The sequence below is a fragment of the Mustelus asterias genome, chromosome 21, assembly GCF_964213995.1.
Source record: "Mustelus asterias chromosome 21, sMusAst1.hap1.1, whole genome shotgun sequence".
Lineage (NCBI taxonomy): Eukaryota > Metazoa > Chordata > Chondrichthyes > Carcharhiniformes > Triakidae > Mustelus > Mustelus asterias.
Window position 1 is genome coordinate 59561802 of NC_135821.1, and position 23024 is coordinate 59584825.

Genomic DNA, 23024 nt, shown 5'->3' on the forward strand with positions numbered 1-23024 from the left:
GCACCCAGAGGAAACTCACGCAGACATGGGGAGAATGTGCAAACTCCACACAGACAGTGACCCGAGGCCAGAATTGAACCCGGGTCGCTGGCGCTGTGAGACAGCAGTGCTAACCACTGTGCCACCGTGCTGCCCCTGTGTTGGAAATTAGAAAATTCAAGGGGGAATTGTTTAGATGTAAGTACTATGTGAGCAACGATTGGATTGCAATCATGGGGGTAGTTTTTTTAAACAAGAAATAGTGAATTGTTTTATCTTCACTTGTTTCAGTAAATCTGGACAAAAGATATAGACGTGTGCTGAATTATAGGGTGATATTTATCATCCAACAATGTTCCCTACAAACTTGTCACGTCAACATGCAAAATACATTCTTTTCAGTGGTGAACAGATTAATGGCTGTGGTAAAGAAAAATGCATTATAGAGTTTGGTATGAGCATTATACCTGCTTGTACTGGCTAGCACGAGCTGAAGGGAGATGATAATGTAGTAGTAATGTTACTGGGTTAATAATCCAATAGGCTTGCCATGATGTTCTGGGAACATGAGTTCAACTGTGGAGGAATTAAAAAATATCTGGGAAGGGGCAGGCTGGAGTTAAGGGCACAATCAGATCAGCCACAATCGTGTTATATTGCACGGTGGAGCAGGCTTAAGGGGCTGAATGGCCTACTTCTGCATCTATTTCTTATGAAAATATATCCCATCATGCTCTGCTCATTCAGGTCAGTAAGATAAAAGGGACTTACATTATAAAACCCATTGCGGCTAATAAATTACTAATCGCTGTTGTGGGTCCTTTAAATGAAAGATGTCTCTGGGTCTGTGAATATTTCTCCCTCCTTTCCTGGAGTCTTTGATTCCTGCTGAGGGACAGTTCAACTGCTGCTGGATGCCCATCAGTAACTTGCACAAGTGATCATGTATCGACAATGTCCATTGGGGCATTACAGATGAGTTTCAGCCTGTCCAGACATGTGCACTTTTCACTGGACAATGATCAAAAGCAGAAGCTCTGGCTTCTGTTGTCCTCTCCCTCATGGGTTTGATAGCACAACTGTACAGGTCTACTCCCAACAACGCCCTGACTCCAACTGAAGCCTTCTAGCCTCGGAATGTGCCTCTTTGCTCCCAACTGGCCCAGTTCACGTGCTTGTACTCCATTGGTTCCAGCCTGGTCATGTGGTCCGTGAATGACTGCCCATTAAAGGGACCACGCTACTAAAGTAGTGATGTTGGTTGAGGGCTAATATTGGTCAGGACAATAGGAGAGTTCCCTTGCATTCCTTTGAAACAGGGCCATGGGAATCTTTTACAATCAGCTGAGAGGGTAGAAGGGCCCTCAGTTTAACATCTCATCCAAAGGTTGCCATCCCTGACAGTGTAGCACTCCCTCAGTACTGCTCAAGGAATGCCAGCCTGATTACTTGTTTATTAATTGTTTATTAATTAATTAATTGTTAATGACTAACTATTAGATCACTAGCTGAATTCTCTAAACCTAATATATTCCTGGCCTGCATGTCATAACACTTAGGAACAAAAGTCCCATGGGCGTTGGCTACCTTTCCTAATACAAATACAGTGAAACTCAGGGTTGCACCCACATAGCAATGGGACATTGCTGGAGCAGAGGTGGATGGAGACGTATGATAAATATTCTGCTGTAAAATCTTGGCAAGCATTCAAAGTTATCTTCTCTACATACATTTTCTACAATATCTTCACCCAGAGATGAGGAACCATGGAGAAAATGGATTGCAGGAAAGAAGAACAGCAGCAAACCATTCAGCCCCTGAAGCCTTTGCCACTGTCCAGTTAGATCATGGCTGATTTGCACCATAACTCTATTTACATGGAAACATATGAATTAAGAGCAGGAGTAGGCCATTCAGCCCTTCAAGCCTGCTCCGCCATTCAATGAGATCATGGCTGATCCGATTGTAACCTCAACCCTGCATTTCTGCCTAGCCCCAATAACCTTTCACCCCCTTGCTAATCAGGAATCTAACTAGCCCTGTCTTAGGCATATTCAAAGATTCTGGGTGGAATTTTCCCATCCCGCCCGCCACGGAAATTGTAGCGGGCGGAACAGAACCATGCAAACCATGCTGACCTCGGACAGGATTTTCCGGTCTTGGGATGAGCACGGCCGGAAAATCCCGCCTTCTGTTTTCACTGTCTTTTGAGGAAGAGAATTCCAGAGACTCAAGCCCCTCTGAGAGAAAAAACTTCTCCTCATCTCTGTCTTAAATGAGTGACCCCTTATTTTTAAACAGTGACCCCTGGTTCTCGATTCTCTGACAAAGGAATATCCGCTCCACATCACCCTGTCAATATCCCTGAGGATCTTAAAGGCTACGAACAAGCTGCCTCCTTACCTGCCTTTAAGCCATATCATTTACCAAACAAAAGTCCGTTTACAGTTTTGAATTTTTCAATTGATTCTCCAGCCTCAGCAACTTTTTGTGGAGGTTGAGGTGGAAGTTAAAATCAACTGAGCAGTCCAGCAAGACTGGAGACAATTTTGAATCCAGAATCTTTGAAGTATATTAAAGAGCTGCCTCCCACCCAATAGCTGGCCAGGCAAATACGCTGAGCAGCCGATGAGAAGGAACTCCAGTGACAGGAAGCTGCAATTAGGGACCCATGGGGACAATGCAACTCTTTTCCAACCCTTGGGTGGGGGATTAAAACCAAGGCTAGGATTTCTGAACTAATATGGAGAAGTCTCCATGTTCTGATATTTAGGGTTGGAAGTTCGCAGGAAACAATTTGGAGGATGGCTTTTGAAGGTGTGCATATCCAGGAAGCTATAGATCAAATGATTGAAAAGCAATCCCATCCATGAATTCAGAGGTCACTTGTCACATACCTGGAAAGAGTGAATGGTTATTGTCCAGTACACTGGTGTATTGACAATAGAGTACATTGCCTTTATCATTCACTAATCCGTGAGCAGCACAGCTTTGCTCTGGTTAGAATGGGACTTTGTACTTGTCATATAGAGAGTTCCTACTCTCAACTCTTTGGCGAGGGTGGAGGGAATGAGTAAGGGAGGGCAATGGTGGGTTGAAATAAGGTGCTTGGGTACCGGAGGGTATAGTCAGTCAGAATGGCTATCGTAACTTTGAACTGAAAGCTCAATGGTGAAAGTGGCAAATGGCAGACATCAGGTTTGCTTTCTTCACCACTCTGTCCACCTGTGACTCCACTTTCAAGGAGCTATGAACCTGTACCCCTAGATCTATTTGTTCTGTAACTCTCCCCAACGCCGTACCATTAACTGAGTAAGTCCTGCCCTGGTTCAATCTACCAAAATGCACCACCTCACATTTGTCTAAATTAAACTCCATCTGCCATTCGTCAGCCCACTGGCCCAATTGATCAAGATCCCATTGCAATTGGAGATAACTTTCTTCACTGTCCACTATGCCACCAATCTTGGTGTCATCTACAAACTTACTAACCATGCCCCCTATATTCTCATCCAAATCATTAATATAAATGACAAATAACAGTGGGCCCAGCGCTGATCCCTGGTCCAACTGGTTGTTTACCTGTCCTTGTGAACTTCCTCCAATCCTAATGCTCTATTAACAGGTTTATTTATTTCTCCAGCTTCCCCTGAAATGGATCAATGCTATTCACCACAATCATTCCATTTAGTTAATGAGACAGCTAGGTGAAGGGTTGTGGGTCACAGTGAAGGACCCCCAGCAAGGTTGAGGAAGAGAAATCATGCTTAATTGAGGTGCTGATTAGGTGATGTCAATGGATTTTGTCAAATTTGATAAGGTGTCAACAGGACAAAGAGACACAATCAAATGCAAGGCTAACTTTTCCCTGGTAATGAGGTTGCTCTTGAGTTATTTATTAGATTTAATAGTGATTATCTTTTATTTATGGCCCTTGGCTTTCTGTTCCCTCAGAAATGGAAACATAGAGTTTCATAGAATCCCTACAGTGCTGAAGGAGGCCATTTGGCCCATTGAGCTGCACTGCCAACAATCCTACTGAGGCCCTATCTCCATAACCCCACGCACTTACCCTGCTAATCCCCCAATACTAAGGGGCAATTTGGAGTATGGGAGGAAACCGGAGGAAACCCACGCAGACACGGGGAGAACGTGCAAACTCCACACAGACAGTGACCTAAGCTGGGAATCGAACCTGGGTCCCTGGCGCTGTGAGGCAGCAGTGCTAACCACTGTGCCACCATGCCGCCCACATCCCTTCTATATGGCTGCCTTTCATAATTCTACACCTTTAGGTCACATCTTAGTCTTTTCTTTTCTAGAGGAACTAACCCCAGAATGTTAAGTCTTTCCTGATGGTTAAAACCTCTCAAACTCTACTTTCATTCTTGCAATTTTGTTTGCATCCCTCCCTTTCTCCTTTCATTGTGTTGTTTCAAGAGTGCCTTAAACAGTGAATCTCTCTAACGAGCAATATTCCCCCTCTACCACACAGGACTGGTGTTGTCCAGGTTTTGAGTATATTTAAGAGTGTACTGGGAAATATTTGGACACAAGAGTGTCAAGGGATATATGGATAGGCCAGGAAAGTGGAGTTGAGGCAGAAGATCAGCCATGATCTTATTGAATGGCAGAGCAGGCTTGAGGGGCCATATGTCCTAATCCTGCTCTTATTATGTTCTTATGCTGCAGCAACATAAAACACCCTTCTGAGGAATACCAGGCCTGACGATGGACGGAATTTTCCCATATTTTTTCAAAATGTCTGGCTTTGACTGAAAGCCGCCGTGTATCTCTCCAGCAGCACAACCCAGTTTTTTGTCCAGATCTTGAGTCTCTCTGTGGAGCCAGCCTTGCTCTAACCTCTTCCTCTTGCTCCCCTGTAGCATCTATGACCATGTTTATGATGTTTCTCTTTGTGGTATTCCAATTTATGTGGGATTTTGATAGAGTAAATAATGAAAACCTATTTCATGAGAGGAGAGATTAGTTTTTAATGCAGCAATTGTTACAATCTGGAATTTAATCACAGGATCACAGAATTATTACAGCTTAGAAGGAGGCCAATTGGCCCATTGTGTCTGCACTGGCTCTCCAAACGAGCATCATGACTTGTTGCTATTCCCCTGCCTTTTCCCCATACCCCTGCACACAGTTTCTATCATCTAATGCCCTCTTAAATGCTTCAGTTGAATCTGTCTCCACCACTCTTCCAGGAAATGCATTCCAGACCCCAAATATTCATTGTGAGAAAAAGATTTTTCTCACATCACGTTTGCTTCTTTTGCAAATCACTTTAAATCTGTGCCTTTTCATTCTTGATCCTTTTATGAGCAGGAACAATTTCTTCCTATCTATTCTCTCCTGATTTTGAACATCTCTATCAAATCTCTTCTTAACCTTCTTCTCTTCGAGAGAACAGTCCCAACCTCTCCACTCTATCCTCATCACTGAAATTTCTCATCTTGGAACCATTCTTGTAAACCTTCTCTGAGCTCTCTCCAATGAGTTCCTATCGTGTGGCGCCCAGAGCTGTCCACAATATTCCAGCTGAGGTCTAACTAATGCCTGGAATTTGATTCAATAATAATGCTACAATAGAAATTGGTGTACGCATGAAGGGGAAAATATGCAGCATTATGGGGAAAGACAAGGGGGACAGAACTAATTGGATAGCACTTTTGAAGACCCACACAGGTATAAGGGGCTGAATGGCCAGGGGTATATGAGCCCGTGATTCTAGTGTTACTTCGGTCAACGCAAAACTTCTTCCCTGCTGCTGTCAGACTTTTGAATGGACTTACCTTGCATTAAGTTGATCTTTCTCTACACCCTAGCTATGACTGTAACACTACATTCTGCACTCTCTTGTTTCCTTCTCTATGAACGGTATGTTTTGTCTGTATAGCGCGCAAGAAGCAATACTTTTCACTATATGTTAATACATGTGACAATAATAAATCAAATCAAATCAAATAAACATAGCCGTTGCTTTGCAGATGTTTGCGTTTATGTAGAGTCATGTCAAAATACCTCCAAGCGATTCTGACAGTGAAATATAATGAATGTTGTTGGGGAAGAAACATAGTAGCCATTCTGTACCACAAAAGGTCAAAAACAATCAAGGAAAAACCTCCTGGTTAAGATTATGTTAATGATTCATACTTTTGAGAGCCTTCACTGGTATACTTAGTACTTGTATTGTTGGAGTCTGTGATTTTATTGGAACATTTGAAGTTACTCAGTACCTAGGCAACTAACACAACAAATAACTTCATACCTGCTTTGCGAGTGGGTGGAGAATTCATGTTTGGATTAACTTGAGGTAACTTAGTGCATTCAAGAATGTGATCTACATATAGCCTTTCATTTGATTTTGCTTTTTTGCTCTGTTGGCACCTCACCAAACTTGGCAAAAATCTATTGACATCACCTAAGCAGCATCTCTTGATTAATCGTGGCTTCTGTTCTTCAACTCCGTTAGGTGTCCTGTACAGTGGACCACATCCTTTATCTAGGTGTCTCACTAACAAAACACCTTCTGCTACAGTTTCTGTCAAATAAAAGTCCTCCTTTCAATACAAAGCAGCCAGCTTCCAGAAGCTGCTGCTCAAAGCTCGTTCGTCAGTAATTAGCATACGATTCCATTTGTGATGACATAATTCAACTGGGACTAACATGAGTTTCCCTTGCAAAGATAGATACACACACATTCACACATTCACATTGATATGCACACACACACAACTGCATGCAGACATATACAGACACACATACACAATGCAATCACAAAACCACTTTTCTATTTTTCTCTGGTTTTCTGATGAGACTTAAAGAACAACCTGACAAAGAATATGATAGCGCAGTTGATACGTATATGACAGGCTGCGCATCATGTGTTCATTGTGCCTTTAGAGTTACATGCTTCCCTTGTGCCCCACTGCCACCATCCTCCCCGCGCCCCCCCCCCCCCCCCCCCCCCACCACACACACACACAAAAAACAAGTGAAGTCAGCAGGACATAATGGAGAGAAAGTGGTCTTTTGCAGAGGAAAAGCATTACAAACAACCTCATGTTTAAACAGGGCTCCCTGGATTAAAGGCTTCACATGGGTGCTGATCTGCTGGAGTGCTGTGCTGTTCGGTTATGCTGAACACATTTTGGGTTTGTCTCTAATTTCAGTACAATTAGTCTCTGCCAGGCTTTGGGATTTTTGCCTTATTGGTCCGAGAGGGATTTCAGATTAATCTACACTAGGATTATTCTATTAAATTAAATCCAGTTAACAGGGAATTAACAACCCTGCTTCTAAAAATGTGTCTTAAATCCTGACTACATTTCTGAGGAAATGGTATTTCGCTCATAACACATCGACCTAGGAGTGTGAAGGTAGTTTGTACATGACGGGGAGGATATTAGGTGAAATTAAAGAATAACCTTTCCTCATGAGATCTTAGTTGAACAAAACATACAGGTACAATGTGGAAGGTTTCTGATTCAAGACTAGAGATCTGAATTGTTGTTCAGCTGGCTGATGCCCAGACATTAAGACCAGAGGGTCAGAAGTCAAGGGTTTGATTTTCTGACTATTTGGAGAACAGGACAGTCTACAAGATGTCCCACGATAAAGAGCCAAAGGTGTCCACTGATGCGTTTGAAGCTTCCCACAACAGGTGGGTATCAGAGGAACTGGAGCATGGAACAACGTTGTGATTTGATTTATAAATTTCCTTTGGTGCTTACTCAATAATTTGGAGTTGACTGCCTGTGCCCTTTTAGAAAAGGCGACACTTTTATTTTAATTGATGCAGTCATTCAAATTGATGATCGAAAGAGTAGGACAGTCTGCAAAATCTGAAATGGGAACCATATAGTGGAGAAGAATTCCCTGCCAAAGATAGATGGTTACAACCACATTAGAATTCATATTACTGTCTCCAGCAGAATGTGGAAAAAATGTTGTGTGGAAAACTTAAAAAAAGGTATTAATAGAATAGAATGTCTAAAGGAATAGATGTTGAAGTCGAAAAAAAATGTATTGGTGATGTAATGACATGCAACCGAGGGCAATAGCTGTCATTCATTTAGCTGGGTTCAGTTCCTTTATCACCGGATCATATTCCATTGTTTCATTTTTACCAGGACGGAATCTTATTCAGCAGTTTCATTTGGGCAACAGTCCAAGGTCTGAAGTTCCTGCAGCACTCTGACATCAAGTCAACACACTAAAACCTTCTGTTGCCTGGAAACGCTTGGAGACAAGATCAAAGGTTCCCTGCTGTTAGGTCTTCATGTAACCTCCCCCTCTATCAGTGTAGCAATTATATGAAATTTGTGACTAAAGGAATATATATTGCAAACTGGTTATGATTTTAGGCTGGGGAGATGATGGGCGAGGCCAGCGGAGGAACTGGTGGATGTAATAGGCAGCAGGGGTGGTAATGGAAGAATAGAAAAGATTACTCTATCGTAAGTCTCCAGTAGAGTGGAGATCACACTTGAGTTACCACAGCAGCAACTTCACAGAAGCCGTAAATTCCTTAAAATGTCTTTAGATTCTGATTGACATAAAAGACAAGAACATTGCCCAATGTAATACTTGACTTAATCCAAAAAAACTTGAAATGATGCTGGTACAGCACACCCTCATGGCTCAACTTGTTAAACACAGCATGACCCAATCGATAGAAATCCTTCCCCCCCAGAGCTAACTTCCTCTGAGATGTGAAGAATTATTTCGCCCTCGTACTAACATTAAAAAGAGCAAAATGCCACTCATCGATTAAATTCCAACTTTGGACCACATGATTAAACCAATAAGAAGCAAATTAAGGACTGATATCAGAACTTCTTTTTCATGTGGATGGCAGACTTAAAGAAACTAATGAGGTTGCACTCATTTAATTATCATTTGAATAAATGGAAGTAAAAGCAAAATGTGCAGGGTTGTAGGGGAAGAACAGGGGAGTGGGGTTAATTGGATCATTCTTTCAAAGAGTTAAATGATCTCCATCTGCGCTGCATGAATCTATGAATTGGATACTTTGCAGTGGAAGAAAGCAGATGAAGTAAGGAGGGCCAAATGGCCATCCTTTTCCATTAATTATCCAGTTATGTTACTAATTATGTAGTCAAAATGGTTGCCCCACCAGAAAAAAAGTCTCTTGAATCTTGATTATACACGCAGTATTCCATTGGCTGCAAATAAACGCTTGCACTTATATAGCACTTTTCATGTTTACCACGAAGTATTTTACAGCCAATGAAGTACTTTTGTAATGTAGTTACTGTTGTAATGTAGGAAACACACCAGACAATTTGTGCACAGCAAAAAAGAAATGTGGTAATGAACAAATAATCTGTTTTTGTGATGCTCGTTGAAGGATAATTCCCCTGCTCTTCAAAACAGTCATGATGTGGAGATGCCGGCGTTGGACTGGGGTAAACACAGTAACAGTTTTAACAACACCAGGTTAAAGTCCAACAGGTTTATTTGGTAGCAAATACCATTAGCTTTCGGAGCGCTGCTCCTTCGTCAGATGGAGTGGAAACCTGCTCTCCACTCCATCTGATGAAGGAGCAGCGCTCCGAAAGCTAATGGTATTTGCTACCAAATAAACCTGTTGGACTTTAACCTGGTGTTCTTCAAAACAGTGCCATGGGAACTTTGGATTCACCTGACAGAGTGTTGATATAATGTGTCAGCTGACTAAAAACAGCATTTGCAATAATGCCGCACTCCTTCAGTACTGCACTGAATTGACAGCTTAGATTTCTGTGCTCAAGTTTCTGGCGTGTGACATGAACTCCCCTTCCCCCAATCGCCTGACTCCGAGGTGAGAGTTCCACTAACTGAGTTGACACCTGAAATGTTTTGAGACATCATTAGGTTGTGAGTTATGTGAATTCAAGTTCTGGCTAATTCTAGACACCACACCTCAGGGCGTACGTGATGGCAGTAGAAAGAATTCAGGAGAGATTCACGAGAATGGTTTCCGTGATGAGGAACTTCAGCTCCACAGTAAGATTGGAGAAGTTCAGACAGTTCCCCTTGGAGAAAAGAAAGTTGTGAGTTTATGGGCAGCACAGTAATTAGCACTGCTGCCTCCCAGCGCAAGGGACATTGGTTCAATTCCTGCTTTGGGTGACTGTGTGGAGTTTGCATGTTCTCCCCGTGTCTGTGTGGGTTTCCTCCGGGTGCTTCAGTTCCCCCCCACAGTCCAAAGATGTGCCGGTTAGGTGGATTGGCTATGCTAAATTGCCCCTTAATGTCCCAAGATGTGTAGGTTAGGGGGATTAAATGTATGGGACGATGGAGTGGTACTGGGTAAGATGCTCTGTCAGAGAGTTGGTGCAGAGTCAAGAGGCCAAATGGCCTCCTTCTGCACTGTAGGTGTTCTATGATTTTATAGAGATATTCAGAATCATAACGGCGCTAGGCAGAGTAGATAGGCAGAAACTGTTCTCACCAGTGTAAGGATTAAGAACCAGAGGGTACCGATTAAAGGTAATTGGGGCAAATGGTAACATGAGGGAACCTTTTTCACATATCAAATTGTTAGGGTTTGGAATGCACTGCCTGAGAAAGTGGTGGCGGCAGCTTCAATCGAGGCTTTCAAAAGGAAATTGGATCACTATCTGAAAAGGAAAAAAAAATTGCATGGCAACGGGAAAAGGCACTTGGCAAGTTACTCCTTTGGAGAGCCAGCACAGAAACAATGGGCCGAATGAATCATAGAGTCATCATAGAATCCCCACAGTGCAGAAAGAAGCCATCCAACCCATCAAGCCTGCACTGACAACAATCCCACCTAGGCTCTATCCCTGTAAACCCTCGTGTTTACCCTACTAATCCTCCCCGACATTGAGGGAGAATTTATCATGGCCAATGTACCTAACCTGCACGTCTTTGGACTGTGGGAGGAAACGGGAGCACCTGAAGGAAACCCACGCAGACATGGGGAGAATGTGCAACACCACACAGTCACCCAAGACTGGAATTGAACATAAGAACATAAGAAATAGGAGCAGGAGTAGGCCATCTAGCCCCTCGAGCCTGCCCCGCCATTCAATAAGATCATGGCTGATCTGAAGTGAATCAGTTCCACTTACCCACCTGCTCCCCATAACCCTTAATTCCCTTACCGATCAGAAATCCATCTATCCGTGACTTAAACGTATTCAACGAGGTAGCCTCCACCACTTCAGTGGGCAGAGAATTCCAGAGCTTCACCACCCTCTGAGAGAAGAAGTTCCTCCTCAATTCTGTCCTAAACTGACCCCCCTTTATTTTGAGGCTGTGCCCTCTAGTTCTGGTTTCCTTTCTAAGTGGAAAGAATCTCTCCACTTCTACCCTATCCAGCCCCTTCATTATTTTATATGCCTCTATAAGATCACCCCTCAGCCTTCTAAACTCCAACGAGCACAAACCTAATCTGCTCAATCTCCCTTCATAACCTACACCCCTCATCTCCGGTATCAACCTGGTGAACCTTCACTGCACTCCCTCCAAGGCCAATATATCCTTTCGCAAGTAAGGGGACCAAAACTGCACACAGTATTCCAGCTGCAGCCTCACCAATGCCTTGTACAGATGCAGCAAGACTTCTCTGCTTTTATATTCTATCCCCCTCACGATAAATGCCAACATCCCATTTGCCTTCTTGATCACCTGTTGTACTTGCAGACTGAGGTTTTGCGACTCATGCACAAGGACCCCCAGGTCCCTTTGCACAGTAGCATGTTGTATTTTTTTTCCATTTAAATAATAATCCAATTTGCTATTATTTCTTCCAAAGTGAACAACCTCGCATTTGCCAACGTTATACTCCATCTGCCAGATCCTCGCCCACTCACTCAGCCTATTCAAATCTCTCTGCAGACCTTCCGCTTCCTCCACGCAATTCACTTTTCCACTTATCTTTGTGTCGTCAGCAAACCTTGTTACCCTACACTCAGTCCCCTCCTCCAGATCATCTATGTAAATAGTAAACAGTTGAGGCCCCAGTACCGATCCCTGCGGCACGCCACTAGTCACCATCTGCCAACCAGAAAAGCACCCATTTATTCTAACTCTCTGCTTCCTGTTGGATAGCCAATCCCCAATCCACGCTAACACCCTACCCCCAACTCCGTGTGCCCCAATCTTCTGCAGCAACCTTTTGTGAGGCACCTTATCGAATGCCTTTTGGAAATCCAAAAACACCACATCTACCAGTTCCCCTCCGTCAACCTCACTAGTCACATCTTCATAAAAATGTCCCTGGTGCTGTGAGGCAGATGGACTAAGCACTGTGAATGGTCTCATTCTGTGCTGTATTCAACGATTTTATATTCTAGATTATTTATTTTTTGAACCCTTTAATATTGTTCCTTCAATAGAGTTTGTGTTAACATTAATATGCCAGCCTGCCTACTACAGCCTTGGGAGATATAATTTTATTATATCTATGGGCGGCACAGTAGCACAGTGGTTAGCACTGCTGCTTCACAGCTCCAGGGTCCTGGGTTCGATTCCCAGCTTGGGTCACTGTCTGTGTGGAGTTTGCACATTCTCCTCGTGTCTGTGTGGGTTTCCTCCAGGGTGCCCTAGTTTCCTCCCACAGTCCAAAGATGTGCAGGTGAGGTTGATTTGCCAGGTTAAAAATTGCATCTTAGAGTCCTGAGATGTGTAGGTTAGAGGGATTAGTGGGTAAATATGTGGGGGTAGGGCCTGGGTGGGATTGTGGTCGGTGCAGACTCGATGGGCCGAATGGCCTCCTTCTGCACTGTAGGGTTTCTATGATTTCTTTATTAGTATTTTAGTACCCTCCTTGTTTTTTTATTTGCACAATTCTTTCTGTGAATCAGAAATTGGCTATTTTTTGCCGCATTGATTCTTTCCTCGGCCCTCCCGCACTGAATTGCATCTTCCCACTGGAGGGAGGCGGAGGCTCGGGCGCTTTGCATGCTGGGGGTTGTAGTTCTCCGTGGCTCGGTCTGCGCAGGTGCGCTGGGCGGGGGGGGCGGCGGCCGACTACATTTCCCAGCAGCCCCCGCGCGCGGGGAGGGGGCGGGGCTGATTCCCCCCACCTCCCTGCCCCCCCCCCCCCCCCCGCCTGTTTCCGGGCCGAGGTGAGGCAGCCGGGGGGAGCTGAGCCCGAATCCCAGCGGCTGGAGCCACCGACACCGCCACCGTTCAACAGGTATCCGCCCGGCAGACGGGGCAGCGAGCCCGGGAGGAGGCGGGGGAAGGAGAGCCGGGGAAGGGGAGATATTGAGGGGGTCAATGTGAGGGAGGGGGGTTTGTAGAGGCCCCCAAGCCTGGGGGAGAGGAGAGGTGGGCACCTGGGGGGTGGGGGGAGAGGAGAGGTGGGCACCTGGGGGGTGGGGGGAGAGGAGAGGTGGGCACCTGGGGGGTGGGGGGAGAGGTGGGCACCTGGGGGGTGGGGGGAGAGAGGTGGGCACCTGGGGGGTGGGGGGAGAGGAGAGGTGGGCACCTGGGGGGTGGGGGAGAGAGAGGTGGGCACCTTGGGGGTGGGGGGAGAGAGGTGGGCACCTGGGGGGTGGGGGGAGAGAGGTGGGCACCTGGGGGGTGGGGGGAGAGAGGTGGGCACCTGGGGGGTGGGGGGAGAGAGGTGGGCACCTGGGGGGTGGGGGGAGAGAGGTGGGCACCTGGGGGGTGGGGGGAGGAGGGCACCAGGGGGTGGGGGGAGGAAAACACCTGGTGGTGGGGGGAGAGGTGGGCACCTGGTGGTGGGGGGAGAGGTGGGCACCTGGTGGTGGGGGGAGAGGTGGGCACCTGGTGGTGGGGGGAGAGGTGGGCACCTGGTGGTGGGGGGAGAGGTGGGCACCTGGTGGTGGGGGGAGAGGTGGGCACCTGGTGGTGGGGGGAGAGGTGGGCACCTTGGGGAGTGGGGGAGAGAGGTGGGCACCTTGGGGAGTGGGGGAGAGAGGTGGGCACCTTGGGGGGGGGGGTGAGAGAGGGGGACCTGGTTGGGGGGGGGGGAGAGGGGGGCACCTGGTGGGGGGGGGGAGAGGGGGACACCTGGTGGGGGGGGGGAGAGGTGGGCACCTGGGGGGTGGGGGAGAGGTGGGCACCTGGGGGGTGGGGGAGAGGTGGGCACCTGGGGGGTGGGGGAGAGGTGGGCACCTGGGGGGTGGGGGAGAGGTGGGCACCTGGGGGTGGGGGAGGTGAAGAGAGGTGGGCACCTGGGGGGGGGGAGAGGGGGGAGAGGCGGGCACCTGGGGGGGGGGGGAGAGAGAGGTGGGCACCTGGGGGGGGGGGGGTGTGGGGGGGAAGAGAGGTGGGCACCTGGGGAGGGGGGGGGAGAGATGTGGGCACCTGGAGAGAGGGGGGGAAGAGAGGTGGGTACCTGGGGAGGGGGGAAGAGAGGTGGGCACCTGGGGGGTGGGGGGAGAGAGAGGTGGGCACCTTGGGGGTGGGGGGAGAGAGGTGGGCACCTGGGGGGTGGGGGGAGAGAGGTGGGCACCTGGGGGGTGGGGGGAGAGAGGTGGGCACCTGGGGGGTGGGGGGAGAGAGGTGGGCACCTGGGGGGTGGGGGGAGAGAGGTGGGCACCTGGGGGGTGGGGGGAGGAGGGCACCAGGGGGTGGGGGGAGGAAAACACCTGGTGGTGGGGGGAGAGGTGGGCACCTGGTGGTGGGGGGAGAGGTGGGCACCTGGTGGTGGGGGGAGAGGTGGGCACCTGGTGGTGGGGGGAGAGGTGGGCACCTGGTGGTGGGGGGAGAGGTGGGCACCTGGTGGTGGGGGGAGAGGTGGGCACCTGGTGGTGGGGGGAGAGGTGGGCACCTTGGGGAGTGGGGGAGAGAGGTGGGCACCTTGGGGAGTGGGGGAGAGAGGTGGGCACCTTGGGGGGGGGGGTGAGAGAGGGGGACCTGGTTGGGGGGGGGGGAGAGGGGGGCACCTGGTGGGGGGGGGGGAGAGGGGGACACCTGGTGGGGGGGGGGAGAGGTGGGCACCTGGGGGGTGGGGGAGAGGTGGGCACCTGGGGGGTGGGGGAGAGGTGGGCACCTGGGGGGTGGGGGAGAGGTGGGCACCTGGGGGGTGGGGGAGAGGTGGGCACCTGGGGGTGGGGGAGGTGAAGAGAGGTGGGCACCTGGGGGGGGGAGAGGGGGGAGAGGCGGGCACCTGGGGGGGGGGGGAGAGAGAGGTGGGCACCTGGGGGGGGGGGGGTGTGGGGGGGAAGAGAGGTGGGCACCTGGGGAGGGGGGGGGAGAGATGTGGGCACCTGAGAGAGGGGGGGAAGAGAGGTGGGTACCTGGGGAGGGGGGAAGAGAGGTGGGCACCTGGGGAGTGGGGGGGGGGAAGAGAGGTGGGCGCCTGGGGAGGGGGGGGGGGGAAGAGAGGTGGGCACCTGGGGAAGGGGGGGGGGGAGAGAGGTGGGCACCTGGTGGTGGGGGGAGAGGTGGGCACCTGGTGGTGGGGGGAGAGGTGGGCACCTGGTGGTGGGGGGAGAGGTGGGCACCTGGTGGTGGGGGGAGAGGTGGGCACCTGGTGGTGGGGGGAGAGGTGGGCACCTGGTGGTGGGGGGAGAGGTGGGCACCTGGTGGTGGGGGGAGAGGTGGGCACCTGGTGGTGGGGGGAGAGGTGGGCACCTGGTGGTGGGGGGAGAGGTGGGCACCTGGTGGTGGGGGGAGAGGTGGGCACCTGGTGGTGGGGGGAGAGGTGGGCACCTGGTGGTGGGGGGAGAGGTGGGCACCTGGTGGTGGGGGGAGAGGTGGGCACCTGGTGGTGGGGGGAGAGGTGGGCACCTGGTGGTGGGGGGAGAGGTGGGCACCTGGTGGTGGGGGGAGAGGTGGGCACCTGGTGGTGGGGGGAGAGGTGGGCACCTGGTGGTGGGGGGAGAGGTGGGCACCTGGTGGTGGGGGGAGAGGTGGGCACCTGGTGGTGGGGGGAGAGGTGGGCACCTGGTGGTGGGGGGAGAGGTGGGCACCTGGTGGTGGGGGGAGAGGTGGGCACCTGGTGGTGGGGGGAGAGGTGGGCACCTGGTGGTGGGGGGAGAGGTGGGCACCTGGTGGTGGGGGGAGAGGTGGGCACCTGGTGGTGGGGGGAGAGGTGGGCACCTGGTGGTGGGGGGAGAGGTGGGCACCTGGTGGTGGGGGGAGAGGTGGGCACCTGGTGGTGGGGGGAGAGGTGGGCACCTGGTGGTGGGGGGAGAGGTGGGCACCTGGTGGTGGGGGGAGAGGTGGGCACCTGGTGGTGGGGGGAGAGGTGGGCACCTGGTGGTGGGGGGAGAGGTGGGCACCTGGTGGTGGGGGGAGAGGTGGGCACCTGGTGGTGGGGGGAGAGGTGGGCACCTGGTGGTGGGGGGAGAGGTGGGCACCTGGTGGTGGGGGGAGAGGTGGGCACCTGGTGGTGGGGGGAGAGGTGGGCACCTGGTGGTGTGGGGGGGAGAGGTGGGCACCTGGTGGTGTGGGGGGGGAGAGGTGGGCACCTGGTGGTGTGGGGGGGAGAGGTGGGCACCTGGTGGTGTGGGGGAGAGAGGTGGGCACCTTGGGGAGTGGGGGAGAGAGGTGGGCACCTTGGGGAGTGGGGGAGAGAGGTGGGCACCTTGGGGGGGGGGGGTGAGAGGGGGCACCTTGGGGGGGGGGTGAGAGGGGGGCACCTGGTTGGGGGGGGGAGAGGGGGGCACCTGGGGGGTGGGGGAGAGGTGGGCACCTGGGGGGTGGGGGAGAGGTGGGCACCTGGGGGTGGGGGAGAGGTGGGCACCTGGGGGTGGGGGAGGCGAAGAGAGGTGGGCACCTGGGGGGGGGAGAGGTGGGCATTTGAGGGGCGACAGGTGGGCACCTGGGGGGGGGGGGAGAGAGAGAGGTGGGCACCTGGGGGGGGGGGTGTGGGGGGGAAGAGAGGTGGGCACCTGGGGAGGGGGGTGGAGAGATGTGGGCACCTGGAGAGGGGGGGGGAAGAGAGGTGGGCACCTGGGGAGGGGCGGGGGGAGATAGGTGGGCACCTGGGGAGTGGGGGGGAAGAGAGGTGGGCACCTGGGGAGTGGGGGGGGAAGAGAGGTGGGCACCTGGGGAGGGGGGGGGAGAAGAGAGGTGGGTACCTGGGGAGGGGGGGGGAGAGAGGTGGGTACCTGGGGAGGGGGGGGGGGAGAGAGGTGGGCACCTGGGGGGGGGGACAGGTGGGCACCTGGGGGGGGGAGAGGCGGGCACCTGGGTGGGGGGGAGGAGAGGCGGGCATCGGGGAGGGGAGGAGTGGCGGGCACCTGGGGGGGAGGGGGGAGGAAAGGGGCACCTTTGGGATGGGGGTGGGGGGGGGGGGGGAGGGGAGAGGAAGAGGACACCTTTGTGGGGGGGGGGAGTGGAGAGGAAGAGGGCACCTTTGGGGGGGGAGATGAGACAAAAGGGGCAGTTTAGGGGGGGAGGGGAGAGAAAGAGGGCGCCTGGGGGTGGGGGGGGGCGGCGGAGGAGGGCACCTGGAGGGATGGAAGGGAGAGGAGGAGGGCACCTGGGGGCGAGGGGAGAGGAGGAGGGCACCTGGGGGTGAGGGAGGAGTAGGGGTGGTAGGTGAGAGCACCGGGGGGGGCGAAGGGAGCAGCGGGCACCTGGTGGGGGTGGTAGGTGAGGGCGCTGGGAAGAGTCACGGGGAGAAGAGGGGCCCTTTGGGGGAAGGGAGGATGGAGGAGATGGCACCTGGGGAGGGGGCAAATGGTGGAGGAGGAGGGGGCACCTGGAGTGGAATGATGTGATGAGAGGGCACCTGGGGGAGGGAGGTGGGGGTATCTGGTGGCGGGGGGGGGGGGGGGGGGGGGTGCGGGGTTGGGGGTGGAAGAGCGTACCGGAGGTCTGTCCTCATATATGCAGGCATGTGGAAACAGGCAAATTAGCTCCTGTTAAACAAGGCAGCTGGGGACTTGCATAGCTGTGGCAGCAATCGATCCATCCAGAGAGCTAGATACCAACAAGCTGGTGATGCAGTGTTGGTGGGGCTGGAGGCTGATAGAATTGGCTAAGCATGTTTTTGTCAACTTGCTTTTAAAATATAATGCATCTCGTTGTGAAAAGCAAATGTATTTAATTGGGTCAGAAACAAGTCTTGTTCTTTCTCATTGCAAATCTCTTTTTAACAAATCTGTGACGTTCACAGCCCTGGGAGTTGCCCAGCTGGACTCTGAATGGAACCAATACTCCTTATTCATTCATCGGATGTGGACGTTGCTGGAAAAAGCCGTTGTTGCTCATCCTTAATTGCCCTCAAGAAGGTGGCAGTGAGCTGAAGCCCATGTGTAGACCCAGAGGGGAGCATTCCAGGATTTAGACTCAGAAACAGTGAGGGAATGGTGATATAGTTCCACGTTAGGATGATGTGCGATTTGGAGTGGAAATGTGCAGTTGGTGGTGCTTCTAAGCATCTGCTGCCCTTGTGCTATTTATCAGGTGACAGAGCTTGCAGGTTTGGAAGATGCTAAAGAAATAGCCTTGGCAAGTGGCAGGGGCTGAGAGCTTCATCTACCTGGAGAAAACTGGCATTGAGTTGCGGAAGTCCAGCTGCAGGAGTGATGGGCACTAGGGTCCATTAAGAGGAGAGTTGGGGGGGAGACCTGAGTTGAAGGAGCCTTGATAAATCACGTTTGGGTAAAGCAAAAGGAAGAGATTGAAGGCAAAGACGAGGAGGGAGGGGAGATGGCAGCCGAAAAGCTAACACCGGGAACAGCCAGCAATAGTGGCCCTCGCACATTGAAAGTCTCTGCCCTAAATGAGTTGAACGAGTGTAGCTGGAGTTGGGGAACGGGTGGGGGAGGTAAGTTGTGAAGAAGATTGGGTGTAGGATGGGGGTAGTGGGGTGATAAACTTAGCATCAGGTATGGGAGGTCAGCAAGTGAAGGAATCCTGATACTGATGTGATAGCACTAGAGGAGGTTCACCAGGATGTTGCCTGGCATGGAGCATTTGAACTATAAGGAGAGACTAGATCGGCTTGGGTTGTTTTCAGTTTGTTATTTTTGAAAGTATATATAAATATTTTGAAAGGCAGCAAGTGGCATGAAACTTCTTTATGGTGTTTGGAGAAGGTTGGGACCCTTTCAAATTCCACCTCTCATATCAAACCTGAATGAGCCCCTGAAGGGAGGGAGGTTCCTTAACTTCAGCTGAATTTTCATGTTGAAACGCATTTTAGTGAAATTCAAGATTTTAATCTAGTTTACTTATTTCAGCTTGTTGTATGTGTGCCACTCTGCAGTACTTTACTGCACACACAATGTTTGGCTTTTGATTTAAACATAGATATAATGTGAACAAACACTTGACATGACTACAGTAATGTAGTAGTTATCTTACCGGATTAGTAGTCCAGGAACCTGGATCATGAATTCAGAGACACAAGTTCAAATCCTACTGTGGCAGATTGTGAATTGAATTCCATTAATTAGATAAATCCGGAATTAAAAAGCTAGCATCAGCGCTGGTGACTACAAAGCCATTGGATTGTTGACAAACCCCATCTGATTCACTAATGGTCCCGAGGGAAGGAAATCTTCCAGCCTTCCCTGGTCTGACTCCAGAGCCGCATGGATGTGGTTGTACCTTAACTATCCTGTGAAATTGCCTAACAAGTACTGGGGCAGCTTTCATCACCACCTCGAGGGCAATTAGGGATGGTCAATAAATGCTGGCTTTGCCTGTGACCCTCCACGTCCTGGGAATTAATAAATTAACAGACTTGTACAGCCCAGAGGGTGAGCTTGCTTAAAATGTGCAGTGCTTAATGTAGCCTGGCTCTTTGTAGTCAGGCCTGACTGAGAACCTGATTACAAAATGTCCACGTCACTTCAGTTTTGCTAGTAATGTTTCTCCTAGGATTTTAACATAATTCAGGCAGTAAATCCCGCCATTAGCTCAAAGGAATGAACTGATTGTGAGCGTAGGTGCAGTTTCCCGTCACGGTCTTTGCTTTGCAGCAGCGTAACCCTGGCAAGTGTGGCTGTGGATGCTTGGAGATCATTGGCAAAAGAGCCAGAGAGAGGAGATGAGAGAATTTTTTAATGCAGTGAGTTATGATCTGAAATGCACTGCCTGAAAGGGCGGAATGATTTTTGAAATAAGTCGTTGAGAGCGATAAAGTTTCCTTGGCCATGGGAAAAGAGCAACGGACTAATTGGACTTACAAAGCTGGCACAGGCATGATGAGCTGAATGGCTGCCTCCTGTGTGGTAAGATTGTACACTTTGGCCGTTTTCTTTGGAGTGGGCCATCTTGCTGATGTCAGAACAGTTTGCGCATGAAGTCTGGCTCCAGTGTCGAGATAAATCCAACTCGTTGCGCAAGAGACTAAATTAGGTCAGTATGATCATGCGCTCTCAAAGACAGGCCAATCATGCAACACGTTTGCTGATAACATCAAGGTGTTGATTGTTCACTGTTCAAGGTTCGTGTTAACTTTGCATGGTTAGCAATGTTTTGTTTTTAAATGACTAGCTGTTGGAACCCTGATTCAGCTGTCTTCGATTAAAGACAATTTAAAAGAAATGTAATGATGCTGAAGTGTTGGGCCAAGACAGCAGCGTTTCAGTGGTGATTCGCGTTCTCCAAGTGCCATCCTGCTTCCCATTGTATGGTCTGCTGTGTGCCAGTGTGGAGAAGGATGTTAGGATGTTCCATACATCTCTGTGAGCAGCTCTGGGAACCTAGGAAATGTTTGGTTCCAGATGCCGGCAGATACATGTGCATCAGTATTTTTGCGCCATTTGTCTTCATAACTCAAAAGTGCATGGAGTTCAGATAATCGCAGAAGATAAGAGTGCAAATTCTGTTGCCGACTTCATATGCATTTTATCTTCTTCCTCTCGCACTGATAAATTGATAATGAGCTGAGAACGGAAGGCGTGCATCCCAAGGGCTTCAACACAGGAACTGATTATGTCTGTGTGATCGATGTGGGCCAGGGTTTAAAAGTCGGCTTTATAGGAGAAAGATGTGCTATATCTGAGTGATTACTGGAATAGTTTCTTTGACTTGCTTGTAGAGTTGATATGCTGATTGATTGATATGTTCTACATGACTGTGGTTTGGTTGTCCACCCACAGATTTAATTGAGCTTTTGATGTTTATAATGTATTTGCTCCTTTTCTAAATGTTTTTGTCACAATTTGGTATAGTTTCAACCAAATGGTTTGGACTGTGTATGCACAAGATTATTTTTTTGTCTAGTTGTCTCATCTGCTCTTTCAACAGTGCTAAATCATGTAGGGGTACAGTTCTATAAGTGGTCCCAGACAGTGGGTGTTGCCTCTGAGTCATGGGTTTAAGACCCATTCCAGAGCACAAGATCCAGGCTGACACTCCAAATGCATTTCTGAAAGAGTGCTGCATTGTCAGAGGTGTCATCATTCAGCTGACAAGTTGTCTCCGAGTGTAACAGCACTATTTGGAAGCAGAAGCAGGAGAGTTGTCCGATATTCTGGTCAATATTTATCCCTCAATCAACATCTCAAAAAGTAAATGCAGTATTTAGTCATTATTACATTGCTCCTTGTTCGCTTTGACTGTTGTGTTTCCTATAGTTCAGGACTGACCACACATCATTGGCTGTGAAGAGCTTTGAGATGTCCTGAATTCATATAATGCACCCTTCAAATGCAAGTTCTTCAGAGGTGTGATAATGTTTTAAGTGCAAGTTATCATGATCTGGAATGCATTTCCTAATAGGCTGGTGGAAGCAGATCCATTAGTAACTTTTAGAAGGGAAAATATTTTGTGTTATGAGGAAAAGTGCAGGCACAAATGGCAGAGTTGGAGAGCCAGCACATACACAATGTAACAAATGGCCTCTTGCTGTGTTGTATGGTTCGTTATTTTACCTTGAGGTGCATCAATGCTAAGCTGATCTTTATTTCCGCACTTGAGGTTCAGAAACCTGTGCTTCCCAGCACAGCATTCTGACGATCAAGAGGATTGGGAGCATTGGCTCATTATTCCTTTTCTCAGGCTGGTGCACTGAAGCCAATTAACTTATCAAAAACCTTGTGTTGAAGCTGGAGTGTTCCTGATATAGAATATATATGGTACGTTATCGCACTGGTTAGTACACAAACTGAAAAAGGACAACTTAGTTTGCCAGTGTTATTTTCAGCTGTGATCCTGCGCAATTGAACAACTTAAACTTGCATTTATATAACATCTTTAACATGGTAATATGTCTGAAGGAACTTCGCAGGAGCATTATGAAACAAAATTTGACATTAAGCCACATATTAGGCAAGATCATCACCAGCTTGATCAAATAGATAGGTTTTAAGGAGTGCCTTGAAGGAAAAGAGAGAGGCAGAGAGGTTTAGGAAGGTTATTTTGGCTGCTTGGACCTAAACATCTGAAGTCATGGTCACCAGTGTGTAGAGTAATGAAAATCAGGGTGTGCAAGAGGGCAGAATTGGAAGAGCACAGAGATCATGGAGGATTGTCAGACTGAAGATTACAGAGAGAGGGAGGGGTGAGGCTTGTTCTGATCACAAGGACGAGGATTTTGAAATTGAGGCATTGTTGGTTTAGGAGCCATTATTGTCAACATGCACAAGACCAGCGGGTGAATGAGAGTTGGTATGAGTTAGGATAAAAGTGGAGAGTTTTGGATGAGCCCAGGTGTGTGTGCAGTGAGGAAGCGATGGGGCCCAGGTGCTGGCTCTGACTTGGGAAAGATCGAGATCAATGACTTGGTTGGTGAAATAGTAATGACAAGAGCTTGGGTGCAACTGATCTATCTGTCCCTGTCATCCTGGGACATGATTGGTGTGACAAGCGCTGAGGCTAGAGGAGGAAAAGTTATTTTCATTTTCTGTCTTTAATTTGTAAAGTTTTAGATTTATTCTTTTTGCCCTCTCCAATTGTTCAGTGGAAAAAGGCAATGGCACCATAGCAACCTAAAAGTCCCAGTTTTTTGATTTGTGCTGTGATAGCTGATCTTACCTTGTGGTGGCAGGAGAGCTGTGACAATAGCCTTCAGTGACTAAACGTAGTCTTATAAATAATATGGATCAAGTATAAATTTTGAGAAAAATTCATTGACACTCCAGTCTGAATGTGTACTTGTGTGAACAATGCATCGG

At 49.6% G+C, this 23024-nt stretch overlaps 1 protein-coding gene across 3 annotated transcripts in view; it reads left to right on the forward strand.

Moving 5' to 3' along the window:
* Positions 1 to 13079: 13079 nt before the first annotated feature.
* LOC144509310 (phosphatase and actin regulator 4-like) overlaps positions 13080 to 23024 on the forward strand; it is a 180211-nt gene continuing 170266 nt past the window's right edge. For all 3 annotated transcript variants that reach the window (XM_078237960.1, XM_078237959.1, XM_078237964.1), the window contains exon 1: positions 13080 to 13165. The gene's annotated coding sequence lies outside the window, so the exon portion shown is untranslated. The remainder of the gene's footprint in view (positions 13166 to 23024) is intronic.